Raw genomic sequence first — 14,749 nt, 5'->3', positions numbered from 1 at the left:
AAATTTCTAAAGAAAATTAAAAAAAATAAATAAAAAAAAATTTATCTAAAAAAATTAAAAAAAAAAAAAATTTATCTAAAAAAAAAAAAAAAAAAAAATTTAGAAAAAAAAAAAATTATCTAAAAAAAAAAAAATTTAGAAAAAAAAAATTTATCTAAAAAAAAATAAAAAAAAAATTTAGAAAAAAAAATTATCTAAAAAATAAAAAAAAAAAATTATCTAAAAAAAAAAAATTAAAAAAAAAAATTATCTAAAGAAAATTTAAAAAAATAAATAAAAAAAAATTTATCTAAAAAAATTTAAAAAAAATAAATTATCTAACAAAATTTAGAAAAAAAAATTTATCTAAAAAAAAAAAAAAAAATAAAAAATAATAAAAAAAAAAATTTATCTAAAAAAAAAAATTAAAAAAAAAATTATCTAAAAAAAAAAAAAAAAAATTTATCCCAAAAAAAAAAAATTAAAAAAAAAAATTTATCTAAAAAAAAAAAAATTAAAAAAAAAAAAATTTATCTAACAAAAAAAAAAAAAAAAAATTATCTAAAAAAAAAAAAATTATCTAAAAAAATTTAGAAAAAAAAATTTATCTAAAAAAAAATAAAATAAAAAAAAAAATTGGTAATCATGAATGTGAGCGTCAAAAATTATTTTTCGCGACATTCCTTGTTGTTTCTTCCTGGCCAAAAATAAATCCAGATTTGTTTATCAAAAATAATTTTGGCATCATTAAGTGCTGCCAACTATAAATGAGAAACACCCATTATGTACAGATGTATTAATGGTAGACAAAATAATTTAGACCACAATAAAATAGTTCTTTTTTTTTTAAGATTTATTGCAATCCATTTTTGTGTGTGTGCTAAATAGATGTTACTTTTCATTGTCACTGAATTATGAATTATTACAATCTCTGAGTAAATTCTTTTTTTTTTTTTTTTGTGAATTACCTACGTCTGTATTTTATAGAACAAGATCTGGATTGAGATTTTTTTTTAAATAGCTTTTATGAATTGCTAGACCAGATTCCATATATATTATTTTAAATAGTTTTTATTTTCAAAAAAAACATTTTTCATGCTTATAGCATGCTCAGAGCACTATATGGTCCAATCTGTTTTCAGGATCACTGGGGGGGGGGGTATCCAGGGAAAATGTTTTCAATAATGCTTTTAGTTGCTCAGTAAGCACAACTCTGAGTCCGATGTTGAGAACCTCGAGCCTCTTTATATGTAGCTATCACAAGCCCAAGCGTTTTATGTCTCTCACGCTTGTCATATAGCGATTTCTATTTATTTTTTTCTCTTGCTGTATTTTGAAAGTACGGTAAACGATGTTAAAAAGGGTAATTAATTTATGTAAAAAAAAAAAGCTTATTATTATACAGTGAGTAGCATACGCCGATATTTTTCAGAGCCTGCCTTAGGTCACTGCAACCTATGCGACCGCAGTGAGCCACGCACTGTCATAGAACCCACTCTAATCCTAGGTGTAAATTATTAAAATGAAACCATTTTATAACTTATAACAGATTTTCCGTGGTCTTCTGGTTTACAAGAAGCTCCTGGAAGGTGACTTCTCACAATTTATGGAAAAAAGATACTTGCGTGTGTAGGCCTACTGTAATAGTCCTGCCTTGTATTTGTTGATGGCTGTCGGACTTCGACACTCTGGAGGCCTCAGACAGGACAGGGGTGAAGAGCCCCATGTCCAGGCCTGGTGGTTGGATAAAAGCAGCCTTTCTAACCATCAACGGGATAATGGCGCCTACGGCACCGACGCCCTACTGGACTTCACTGAAGGAGGCATGGGCAGAGGCGGCCTTAGCAGTGCGCGGGGCCCTAAGCCGTAAGTGTAGGATATATATCCATACCACATCACATCACTAAATGTCTCGTCCGCCTCTAATGCTGTAGGTCTTATTTTTGTTACTAAACATAGTACCTTACGTATGTACTGTACTATTGGCCGTTTGACTACATTACATAATGTACTTTATGAAAGAATTTGCCTTAAAGTTTAATCAACGTAACTAATGATTAAGACATTTGTACAATCAACAAACTACATAATAATATTTCTGCTACACACTCTGAAGGTTAAGATTATGGTCGCCTCAAGAAGAGCGCAAAAGGTCGATTGTTGATGCGAATATTGTGTGCTTGAACTCCTTGGTGCTTTCCCTTCAAGTTTACACCATTGTATTTGTATCCCTGGACACGACAATCGGCGATGTCCTGACCAAGGTTCACCAGCGAAGCAAGAAAAGCCATGACAAACCCTTTCCTGTTAAGTTGTCAACATCAGGACACATCCAAAAAAACTCAATATAAGGGACATCAGCTCTTTGTGGCTAACATCAGGTGTGTAGTCAAGAATGACGGGAAAATATTTTGCAAGTTTGATTTTATCAATAATGTTCCATTTTACTTCTGATGCCATAATGTTCATATGCTCGTTTTGAATCCTATGCCCGATGTAATGGCCGTGAGTCTCGGCGTTCTTAATTCTTCGAAGATGTACTTGCATGGTTGGGTCGACTTCGGCTATCACCGTTGTTCGTTTGTTTCTCTGTTCTCCCATTATATGCGGTGTTGTTTTCTTAAAGGTGCTCTACAATCGCTAGAATTTTTGTTAAGACTGCGCGCTACAGCAGTTTTACTTTTCTAATTTTTCTTGTATCACGTTATTCGTTGGGCTACCATTTGACATTCTCAGAGCTAAATCCAACCAGAAAGTCACACACTTAACGGGATGTACAGAAACCTCGTGATGCTGAAGTTTATGTCATGTTAAGAGCTTACATAGAAATAGTATTTGGTATTATAAAGATGCCTGGAAAGATTTCCAAAGATATTGAGTATATATGAGAAGTGTTCTGGTTTTCGAAGCTGACAGTGCTAAGGAATCTCCAATCGCGGGGCCTGGAAAGGTTGTCCCACTTGCCACCCCCTAAGACCACTACTGGGCATAGGCGTAGCCAGGGGGGGGGGGTTGGGGGTTCAATAATGTTCCCTTTTTCTTCTGATTACATCAGGTCCATAAGCTGTTTCGAAACTGTCATATCTTTGACATATGCTGATAACGCGAATGTTTATTTGTATAGCATTAGGGCCTCTTCTGGCCTTGTTAGAATGTTCTTTGTGCAAACATTAAATAACTTTATCCTGATCAATTTTGTCGTTGCGTAGTGCCACTATGTTCACTGAGTAATTTAACCACAACACATATATTTAGAAGCAAGCATCGTATCAACAGACAAAACATTTAATAATCATAATAAAATAGTGCATAATAACTTGGCAACTCCAGCCATGGAAATACATCACTTAGAACCCATTTATATTACATCTCGTATCTCTTACACAATACATACATACATCTCTTTACTCACAGGAGTCCAAAAGGTAACTTAGGTTTTCACCCCGTGGTCAAGTACAGACCAATTATTTCTTCGTAAATAAGGCACGAGATAGTCAAATGACTATTAACTCACTCCATGCCACATTGAATCTCTAACGAGTATGTGACAGAAACCTATGCCAGATGTTATGTTCTGGTGTCTGGGCTGTAAATTGTTTGATAGTTAATTTTGAGCCTTTCCTGTTTCGTGCAATCTTTAAGCGCGCGAGAGAGTTGTCATGTTTTTTTACACCTTCAAATCAATTAACTTCTGATACGAAGCAACTTGGCATGTAGTGATTTCCCTGAAATAAAGTTTATGAGGATAAGCTATATAATTGTAATATACTGGAATAAGCTAATCTGTAGTTCATGTCCGACCATGCACGCTTTATTATGGGCTTGCAATTCAAAATTCTGTAGCACGTAGTCGTGACGATTTTTTTTTCATTTGCACATAATTATAGCTATCATTATATTTAGTAAAGGCCTAGAATATGATAAAATGTTATTTTCTTTTTGTCCTGGAGGAAAAATTCTAGGCAGCTGTCAATTTGAGAAGATCTTTGAGTTGGATGGCTGCCTGGTCGTGCGGTTTGCGTGCTGGATTGTCGTTCAGATTTATTGATGGTCAAGGGTTCAAACCCTGCACGCTCCCATCCCCCGTCGTCCTGAGAGAGGTTTGGACTAGGAAGTAATTATCTTCAACTCTGAAGGAACATCCGAAACGTGTAAAACATTTTACGAACAAACAAAACAACATGTTTGGTGCATTTTAAAATAGTTAGGCCTACTCTAAGTGAAACCAGACAAACTGCTTTATGTGTAATCAGTGCCTGCTTCTCGTGTGCTTCTGATGTGTGTTTTAATTGTAATCAATTATTCATCTGTTCTTGAACCAGTTTCCGTGTTGTACGTTGCAGTCTGTCCATCTTAGCATAAGTGGCCGCTCTAAAGCACACCAGCAGTCACATTAATTTTTTTACCTTTACCTTTACCTATCCCTTAGTCTGTTGGACCGTTGGGGCACCAGGCAAGATTTGTCAACCATCTTTCTCCATTCCTCCTTTTTTTTTTTTGCTTTGTTTAGAACCTCTCTCAATGGCAGGCCCGTCCACATTAATTACATAATCAAAAACCAAACTGACCATGGTTAGGAACACTTCAGGGATGGCATCTTGAGGAAGGCGAGACTATTGGCAGAGAAACTATGTAATGAATTAGTGCTGCCGATAATTTGTAGTCGACAGACACACCAAGCAAAAAAACATTTGTTTGGATTTTGGGATTATTAAAGAACACTGCTTTACAGTCCGTATCTGGATTCGTTAGTTTCTTCGTTAACGTCTCTCTTGTCAAGCAATACTTATGCTCAGTTCAACCTGTTTTGTTTACATCCTAAAACGATGCAAGAGCATGAAACAAGTATTTATCTACTTATCTTATATCATATAAGACGTTACTTCAAAAAAGAAGATGATTACGTCCAACGCGCCATGTATTTACAGTGAAATTGATATTTTATAGGTGGGGGGGGGGGAGGGGACACCAGTTCTTTTCTTTAATATGCTCGGGGGGGGGGGAATTGAAGCTACGACTTTGAGCCATAGGTGGCAACTTGCATAACCCTTCAAAAAATCCTGCGGGCGACCATGAACACCCGAAATATCTTGTCTATGAAATATACAATGAAATATGTCTTGATGTGAAATGAAATCTACATGTTCTTAGCAGCTTGTTGCCCAGATACTTAACTACTATTAAAGACGAGCACATCAATTTCAACACATAAAACTAGTCAATTACTTCATACAGACTTTTATAATTGCTTCTCACGTGACTTCTACTGTGACCTAATCACTTCTCTTTACATCGCTATACTTTTCTAAAATCTTCTAACAACTCTCAGGTCGACAGACTACTGGCCTACTTAGTTACTAGACTTGTAACAACTCTCAGGTCGACAGACTACTGGCCTACTTAGTTACTAGACTTGTAACAACTCTCAGGTCGACAGACTAGACTACTAGCCTACTTAGTTACTAGACTTGTAACAACTCTCAGGTCGACAGACTACTAGCCTACTTAGTTACTAGACTTGTAACAACTCTCAGGTCGACAGACTACTGGCCTACTTAGTTACTAGACTTGTAACAACTCTCAGGTCGACAGACTACTAGCCTACTTAGTTACTAGACTTGTAACAACTCTCAGGTCGACCGACTACTAGCCTACTTAGTTATTAGACTTGTAACAACTCTCAGGTCGACCGACTACTAGCCTACTTAGTTACTAGACTTGAAACAACTCTCAGGTCGACAGACTACTGGCCTACTTAGTTACTAGACTTGTAACAACTCTCAGGTCGACCGACTACTAGCCTACTTAGTTACTAGACTTGTAACAAGTCTCAGGTCGACCGACTACTAGCCTACTTAGTTACTAGACTTGTAACAAGTCTCAGGTCGACCGACTACTAGCCTACTTAGTTACTAGACTTGTAACAAGTCTCAGGTCGACCGACTACTAGCCTACTTAGTTACTAGACTTGTAACAAGTCTCAGGTCGACCGACTACTAGCCTACTTAGTTACTAGACTTGTAACAAGTCTCAGGTCGACCGACTACTAGCCTACTTAGTTACTAGACTTGTAACAAGTCTCAGGTCGACCGACTACTAGCCTACTTAGTTACTAGACTTGTAACAAGTCTCAGGTCGACCGACTACTAGCCTACTTAGTTACTAGACTTGTAACAAGTCTCAGGTCGACCGACTACTAGCCTACTTAGTTACTAGACTTGTAACAAGTCTCAGGTCGACCGACTACTAGCCTACTTAGTTACTAGACTTGTAACAAGTCTCAGGTCGACCGACTACTAGCCTACTTAGTTACTAGACTTGTAACAAGTCTCAGGTCGACAGACTACTAGCCTACTTAGTTACTAGACTTGTAACAACTCTCAGGTCGACAGACTACTAGCCTACTTAGTTACTAGACTTGTAACAAGTCTCAGGTCGACAGACTACTAGCTACTTAGTTACTAGACTTGGATGTCCTTCAACGTTTTTTTTTTACACGCCTACTACAGCTTGACTTTCTTCTTAAATTGCTTATAGCCTGGCCGATTCTTTTATCCGTGGTTCAATAGAAGCGGGTCACAATGTCATCCTTTCACGCTCTATATTGGCCAAAATATTAGAAACTGCCACATGATTACTATTTTACCAGTGACTCAAATACAACAGAACAAGACATAATAATCATCTAATATTTAGATCTAGGCTATATAGACTTAACAAAAAAAAAAAGCAAATCAACACAAAAAAAACAAGTTGAGCATATATTTATGTTATTGCAACTTTATTAATATAATTGTTAGAAAAAGGAAAGAGTTTATATAGTTAATTATATAATTTATGCCTACAAACAAGCGTGCAGCACCGGTTTAAGCAAGTGTAACAAAAAGAAAATCTCAGAATACTAAGTTGGCAACACCTCCGTGACATCATTGTAAACAAAATGGCAGCGTGCTGGGCAACCTTGACGTCGCTAATGCTTTTTGTTCATGTCATATAAATATAAACGTTCTCTTTTTTACAAGCAAATCTTTTAAAAACACTATTTATATTTATTAATTGTATTAAAAAAAATTTTTTTGAATTTTCGGTGAATCAATAATTTTTGACGCTCATCTTCATGATTACCAAAAAATTTATCTAAAGAAAATTTTAAAAAATAAATAAAAAAAAATTTATCTAAAGAAAATTTTAAAAAATAAATAAAAAAAAATTTATCTAAAGAAAATTAAAAAAAAAATAAATAAAAAAAAATTTATCTAACAAAAAAAAAAATTTATCTAAAAAAAAAAAAATTAAAAAAAAAAATTTATCTAAAAAAAAAAAAAATTAAGAAAAAAAAATTATCTAAAAAAAAAAAATTTAGAAAAAAAAATTATCTAAAAAAAAAAAAAAAATTTATCTAAAAAAAAAAAAAATTTAGAAAAAAAAAATTATCTAAAAAAATAAAAAATAAAAAAAAAATTTATCTAAAAAAAAAAAAAATTTATCTAAAGAAAATTAAAAAAAATAAATCAAAAAAAAATTATCTAAAAAAAATTTAAAAAAAAAAAAATTATCTAAAAAAAAATTTAAAAAAAATTTATCTAAACAAAAAAAATTTAGAAAAAAAAATTATCTAAAAAAAAATTTAAAAAAAATTTATCTAAACAAAAAAAATTTAGAAAAAAAAATTATCTAAAAAAAAAAAAATAAAAATAAAAATTATCTAAAAAAAAAAAAATTTAAAAAAAAATTTATCTAAAGAAAATTTAAAAAAATAAATAAAAAAAAATTATCTAACAAAATTTAGAAAAAAAAATTTATCTAAAAAAAAAAAAAAAAAATAAAAAAAAAAATTTATCTAAAAAAAAAAATTAAAAAAAAAATTATCTAAAAAAAAAAAAAATTTATCAAAAAAAAAAAAAAAAATTAAAAAAAAAAATTTATCTAACAAAAAAAAAAAAAAATTTATCTAAAAAAAAAAATTAAAAAAAAAAATTTATCTAAAAAAAAAAAAATTAAGAAAAAAAAATTATCTAAAAAAAAAAAATTTAGAAAAAAAAATTTATCTAAAAAAAAATAAAAAAAAAAATTTAGAAAAAAAAATTATCTAAAAAAAATAAAAAAATTTATCTAAAAAAAAAAAAATTTAGAAAAAAAAAATTATCTAAAAAAATAAAAAATAAAAAAATTTATCTAAAAAAAAAAAAATTTATCTAAAGAAAATTAAAAAAAATAAATAAAAAAAAAATTATCTAAAAAAAATTAAAAAAAAAAAAATTTATCTAAAAAAAAAATAAAAAAAAATTTATCAAAAAAAAAAAAATTTAGAAAAAAAAATTATCTAAAAAAAAAAATTATCTTAAAATTTATCTAAAAAAAAAAAAAATTTAAAAAAAAATTTATCTAAAGAAAATTTTAAAAAATAAATTTATCTAAAAAAAAAAATAAAAAAATAAAAAAAAAATTTTCTAAAGAAAATTAAAAAAAATAAATAAAAAAAAATTTATCTAAAAAAAATTAAAAAAAAAAAAGAAATTTATCTAAAAAAAATAAATTATCTAAAAAAAAATATTTAAAAAAATTTAGAAAAAAAAATTTATCTAAAAAAAATTAGAAAAAAAAAATTATCTTAAAAAAATGAATTTTTTTATTTCAGTTTTTCTGTGTCTTTTTACTCTTCTTTCATACATTTGTAAGTGTTTATTTCTTTGTATAGATCCTTTTATTTATTTTAACACACACATTGCTTCGTTTGTCTGGAACTGGTCTTAAAGTTTACCAGTGACATTTGTATTACATGTCCAGATTATAATTGTTTAATTTGGCCACATAGTTTTGTCACTATTCCATGCATTAGACAAACTCAAGTTTTGTTGGATAAAATTTGCTTCATCAAAACATTGGTTTCGCTGGCTGGACTATCACCTTGATTCTACCTCTTATTGAAAAGAGTTCATGTTATTTTATGCTTTTGTTTGACTTGGCACTCTCAAATATACAAAACATTAATGACAGGAAAATCATGAAACAATTGTTTTATTTTTGCCATGTCTACTACTGTTGTTCAAATTTTAGGGGAAGGGGGGAGGGGAACAAAAATGTCCTCTGTGGACCTCTAATTAATTTTTTTTTATGTTTGCTTTTTGGTTTGTTTTATTTACATTTAGTTTGTCTTGCTTCTCATTTTATAAGTCTGAAGAAAGCAAACAAGCTGAGTGAACATCTGTTTAATACTTATTTTTTACAAATTATATTTGGTAGCACTTTTTGGCGTTTTTTTTTTTTTTTAAGCCTTTCCTGTTGACTAAGTTTTAAATTTGCTGTGTGATTAGTACATTTAAAAAAAAACAACAGTTTTGTATATGATATTATATTACGTTATTATTCATAATTGTTACTAATCCATTTTTTTATTACATTCAAACACTTGTACATTGACAGTACAACTCTTTTGTGTTCTCCTGATTCCTACAATCATTCTAGTGGCAGCCATTTTATTTTGTTGTTATTTGTAGGACTATGATTCAGTTGTTATTGTTGTCAATTAGTGCTGCAAATGGTTATTATGATTTGTGTGTATATGATTTTAAAATCTTTTATAATTATTCTAAAGACAATCTGAATAATGCTTCCCATTAATAAATGATGGGTTTCTAGGTATTGAACTTGACTTGTTATAAACTAATAGGCATGTCAGCTAATAAACTAGAAATGATTGAATTTAGTTGTGATGTCTTTTTTTCATTTCATTTAAGAAATGTGCATTCTAAAAATAAAATAGACCCCATGTTTTAGAAAGTAATTCAGAGACATTTAGGTGGGGTAGCTAGGTCTTGTATTCCTTTTTAGCATTAAAGAAGCTACATGTATCACATAAATAAGCTAAATACAAATGTGAAGGTAACTGCTGAACCAATGCATTAAAGAAGTTGATAACCGTCTTGCAAGTACCTCTTTCACTCATGCTGCCTACAAATAAATGACGTCTACCAACCTGTGGTTGTCACCACTATTTTGAATAGTTCTTCAATCAAAGGTGCCTCCACTCTAAAATAGGCTTACTTTGAAAGGACCACCTTACAAATATAACTGTACCAGTGACTGTCATATAGCTATGGACTAGGACATGGCAAATCTAAACAGCCACCGTAAGAGTGAAGCAATAAAAAATGATCATCTCCTCATGAACTCAATGACCTCTTTGGCGCACCACAACAAACACATCACCATCACATCTCTGAGATCCAGACTGCGGCCCGTCTCCTCCTACCTGGTGAGTTGGCCAAGCACGCTGTCAGTGTGGTAGCCAAGACCATCACCAAGTACACCAACAGCAAAAAAGTTTTGTAACAATAAGTCAAATAAAAGCCTTTTCATTGAACACATGCGATTTTTTAGCGCCTTTTCTTGTTCACAATTAGATAATTCTCTATCCGATCGAGTCTCTTTTGATTTATCCACGACATACTCTGTTAAAAAAAATAAAAGAAACTTGGTTCGAACTTTACAAATAGAACTTTCCCCAAATGAAAATTATAGATCTATTGTATTATTATATTATATTTGTCGAATGTCATACACACACAAAAGGCCTTCTTAAATGTTGTTAGATATTTTCTCAAACATTAGATATTAGTAAATTTATTTGAAAAAAATGTGTAGCCACTTCGATGTCTTTGTTAAAAGATGGAAGGTCAGCTTTTTTCTTTAAAGCTTATATCAACTCACTCTGTATGCCAGGTATTTTTAATCGCTTAGAATTATTATTAGTCTATAAAAATCTAGATCTATTACAAATTGGATTACATGACCAATACAAAAATATTGATACAATTACTCTAATATTAAGCTTTATTTTTTTAAATGATTTTCTCTCTTTTTTTTTTTCATGTGACACTTCCCCACCCCAACACGAATTAGGTCAATGTCATCATCTTCCCTATTTCCCTCGTTTAGCACAGTGTAATAAGTTAAATCACGTGACGATAACGTGTCTAGTCTACAGGGTATTAAGGTCAACGACTTCTCCCTTAAAAAAAAATAACTTTGTAATTGTTACACTTTTTGAAATGGTCATACACATTCCTCAATGTTTCATCTAGACTCGGCCAGCAAAATGTCTTTTCTAACACAGTTTTTCCAAAGTGTGGTGGCGTACTCGAATCCCAAGGGATGCAGAAAGAGTTTGAACAGAATGCGCGTTGCATTGCATTATTTATGATGTTTTAAAATACTTATTTATTTTGTTCAGTTAATACATTAAATTAAAAGTTAATAACTTTTCAATCACATTTTATTGGTTTAATACTAAAACATCGAATGTAGAGTGAAGAATGTTAAGACTAGAAAGCGAAGATAAGAATGTAGAGATGAAAAAAATGGAGATAAGAATGTTAATATGAGAATGTGAATATAAGAATGTGGAAATGAAATTGTGAAGATAAGAATGTTAATGTGGGAATGTGAAGAAATGTGGAGAAAAATGGCAGCTTCATCTGAAAAACGCGAAACAATTTAAAAAGACAAAGGCATAGCCCTCAACAAAAAAAATTCAGACCGACACGCTCCCTTGTCACTGCCACATTCTTATGTGTGTGAATCTTGGACGCTGACTGCGGAACTAGAGAGGAAGATCCTAGCAATGAAATTGAGATGGTAAATATTGAATATACAAGGATCCTAGGCATCTCATACAAAAACAGCATCACAAAAGAACCGATAAGAATTAGGATCACAACGGCGATTGGACTCCAAGACAACCTGCTAACTGTAAAAAAACCCAACTCCAACTAAACTTTATGGCCATATCACAAGGTCCCATTTCTTGCAAAGACCTTCCTTTATTAAATAGTACCAGGAAAAAAGAAAAAGGCAGATAGAGAAAGCGATGGGACTCTGGGAAGACAACGTAAATGAATGGACGGCCTGTAATTGAAAGAGATTCTAGCCAAGGCAAAAGATAGAGAGGAATGGAGAAAGATGGTCGAAAGATCATGTGTGGTATCCCAGCGGTCCAACAGTCTAGGGCACGTGTACTGCTTGGTCTCTTCAATTATCAATTTTTGTTCTGCCTCTCTTAGTTCATCATAGAACCAAAACATGATTTTGTTCATAAGAAATAATTTCATTTGTTCGTATCTGTGTGTGTGTGTGTGTGTATTTGTGTTTATGCGCATGTGTGTGATGATCCTATACAATCAAATGTTTCAAGTCGCCATGTCGACACGTGTATTTTAGGTCGTGTTTTTATTATCATGTGCTATAGGCTAGAATTTTAGTGCATGAGTTTCGCTCATACAATATTAATAACATACAATACAATAGGATAACTTCAAAAATAATCGACTCGTCCCTTACTACTGTTTAATATGTCTATTACTATTCTATAAAGACCTACACCAAAAATTTTGCATTGCGCGTTTTTAATGTTATAACATGCTTAGTGCACTAGGGTCCAATCTCATTTATAGAATAATGGAATGGGCAAAGGGAATACATTACATGTGTATGAGAATGTTTCCAAACTAACTTTGGGCGCTCAGTTAAAGGAATGGACCTCATTCACCAATCGTAAACAAACAACATTTAGCCACGTGATTCTCTATCTCTTCTATACAATGTACGTAATACACACAGGCTGTCACGTGACAGTTTTTTCAATATTTTATCAATATTATCACGTGGCTAAATGTTGTTTGTTTACGATTGGTAAATGAGGTCCATTCTATTCGACTCAAATTTTAAATCCTTCGAAAAAACAAATTCCTGTGCATATTAAGAATGACCTCTAGCTGCTTAACTAAGTGGTTTGTATGACTACTTCTAAGTCACACAGTCTACAATAGAAATACCCGTCTTCTTATTTTATTGTGTTCAGTTTATAACCGATGTAAATGAACTGAAAACAACTTAACTATAAAATAAACGTAATTTTACTATCAATATTTCAAGAACTAGACTAATTTAACATTGCTACTTTCTCTTTACAGACCATTGGATGACAGCCAGAATTTCTCGAAAATTTGACTTAACATAAAATTATTTACTTAAGAATTGTATTTATATTTTATTTATATATCACTGTAAATATTAAAATATAAGGGTTATTTGTTAAATGCTTCAATTTAACGGTCCAAATATTACTTTGTAATTAAATCTGTGATTTCATTGTAATTTATATTTCCTAAAAAGATTATGTTTATGGTTTCTGATTTATACAACTCTTGAATACTTGCGGTAATTTCCACCAACATGTATTAAAAATAAAACTTCAAAAGCAATGTTTAATTGTAAGATTATTATATTTTGAAAAATTATAACGGTCCAACCAGATTTTTCATTGTCCCCACACACACACCCATTAAAGTGACTTTTCCCCTGGCCATGTTAATCGTTAGTGTTACGTTAGCCCTGTTCATGTGTAACTCCAAGGGATAACACCTACATTACCTTGCTAGACCTCTACAGAAGAGATAGTGACTCAATGTAGTCACTTGCAAGGTAGCCTGTTCTATTGATCTGAACATTTATAGCATAGGTTTGACGGTCATAGAGCTTTCAAAGCACTTAAACACTTATGCAAGCAATATCGTTCAAGATTAGTAATTGTCTTCAAGTCTGAAGAATAAGAAAGCGGACCTTATTTATTTTGGATTTCTTGACCCACTTGCGACTTATAAACTTAGAGGGGGAGGCGGAGCAAGTCATTTTCTTTTTCAAGTGAAGAAAAAAGAAAGTAATATTTTTGTTATAGTTATCAATCCATGTTTTGTTATTAACCAGCCAAATGACATTTCATGTATTACAAATGGTTTTATTTAAACTTCGTTTCATCTTTTAAAAAGAAAGAGCAATTCGGGTGCTGGTCCTTAAAGCGTGTGTAAAGATGCGGATGGGCTGAGTGTATTTTGTAGACAAATGGCTTTGTGTGGGTGAATGCAACAACACACTGGATAAAGAGTATGATTCTGATAGCGGTTAGTACATATAAATGTGAAAGAGATGGTACATAGGTTGACCATTCTAGATTGCTTGAATGTGAACGACGACTATATCAACACTCCCCAATGAAGTACAAACTTAGATTTAGTTACAGATCAGCCGATTCACATATACTAGTATCTCATTAAAACCGATGACAATAGAGTAAATACACCCAAACACATAGTACTCGGGCGCCTAGGCTAATACTGCAATTTATGTAATAATATTTTAAAGTATAATAATTTGTCAACAGACCTAATCATTACCAGTAACAAGAACCAAACTAAATAAAAGAGAAAAAATAATATCCCCTTCATACTCTATAACGGAGGTTCTCAAACTTTTTTGATCCGGGGACTCCTTTCAATAGTCAAAATTTGCCCTCGAATCCCAAAGTGAAAAAGCTACAGAACTACATAGTAGATAATTTTAAAATGTAGAAAAAAAAGTATAGGGAAGGATTGATTTATGAAATTGTAACTTTTGTTAAAAGTAAGTTTTAAAATAATGACTTGGATAACTGTCACGAGATTTTAGGAGTGTATTTGTGTCCGCGTCAATGTTTTTATAAATAGCAACCGCAAATTTCAACGATCACAAATTTCTAGTCCTTTTTTTTTTAATGTCATGAGATTCTTGGTGGCAATGTATCCAAATAAAAGACGGGAAATCAGCCAACAACTTTGTACAATGATCCATAATGCAGGGTATAAAATTGGAATTATTTTTGAAACCAGAATCTTTCATATCATTGTTCAAACATTGGTTGTAAGTTCCTCTTTTTTTGTGTGTGTTTTTATTGTGT

The sequence above is a fragment of the Biomphalaria glabrata genome, chromosome 8 (assembly GCF_947242115.1).
Source record: "Biomphalaria glabrata chromosome 8, xgBioGlab47.1, whole genome shotgun sequence".
NCBI lineage: Eukaryota > Metazoa > Mollusca > Gastropoda > Planorbidae > Biomphalaria > Biomphalaria glabrata.
Note: the sequence above shows the minus strand (reverse complement) of the source record.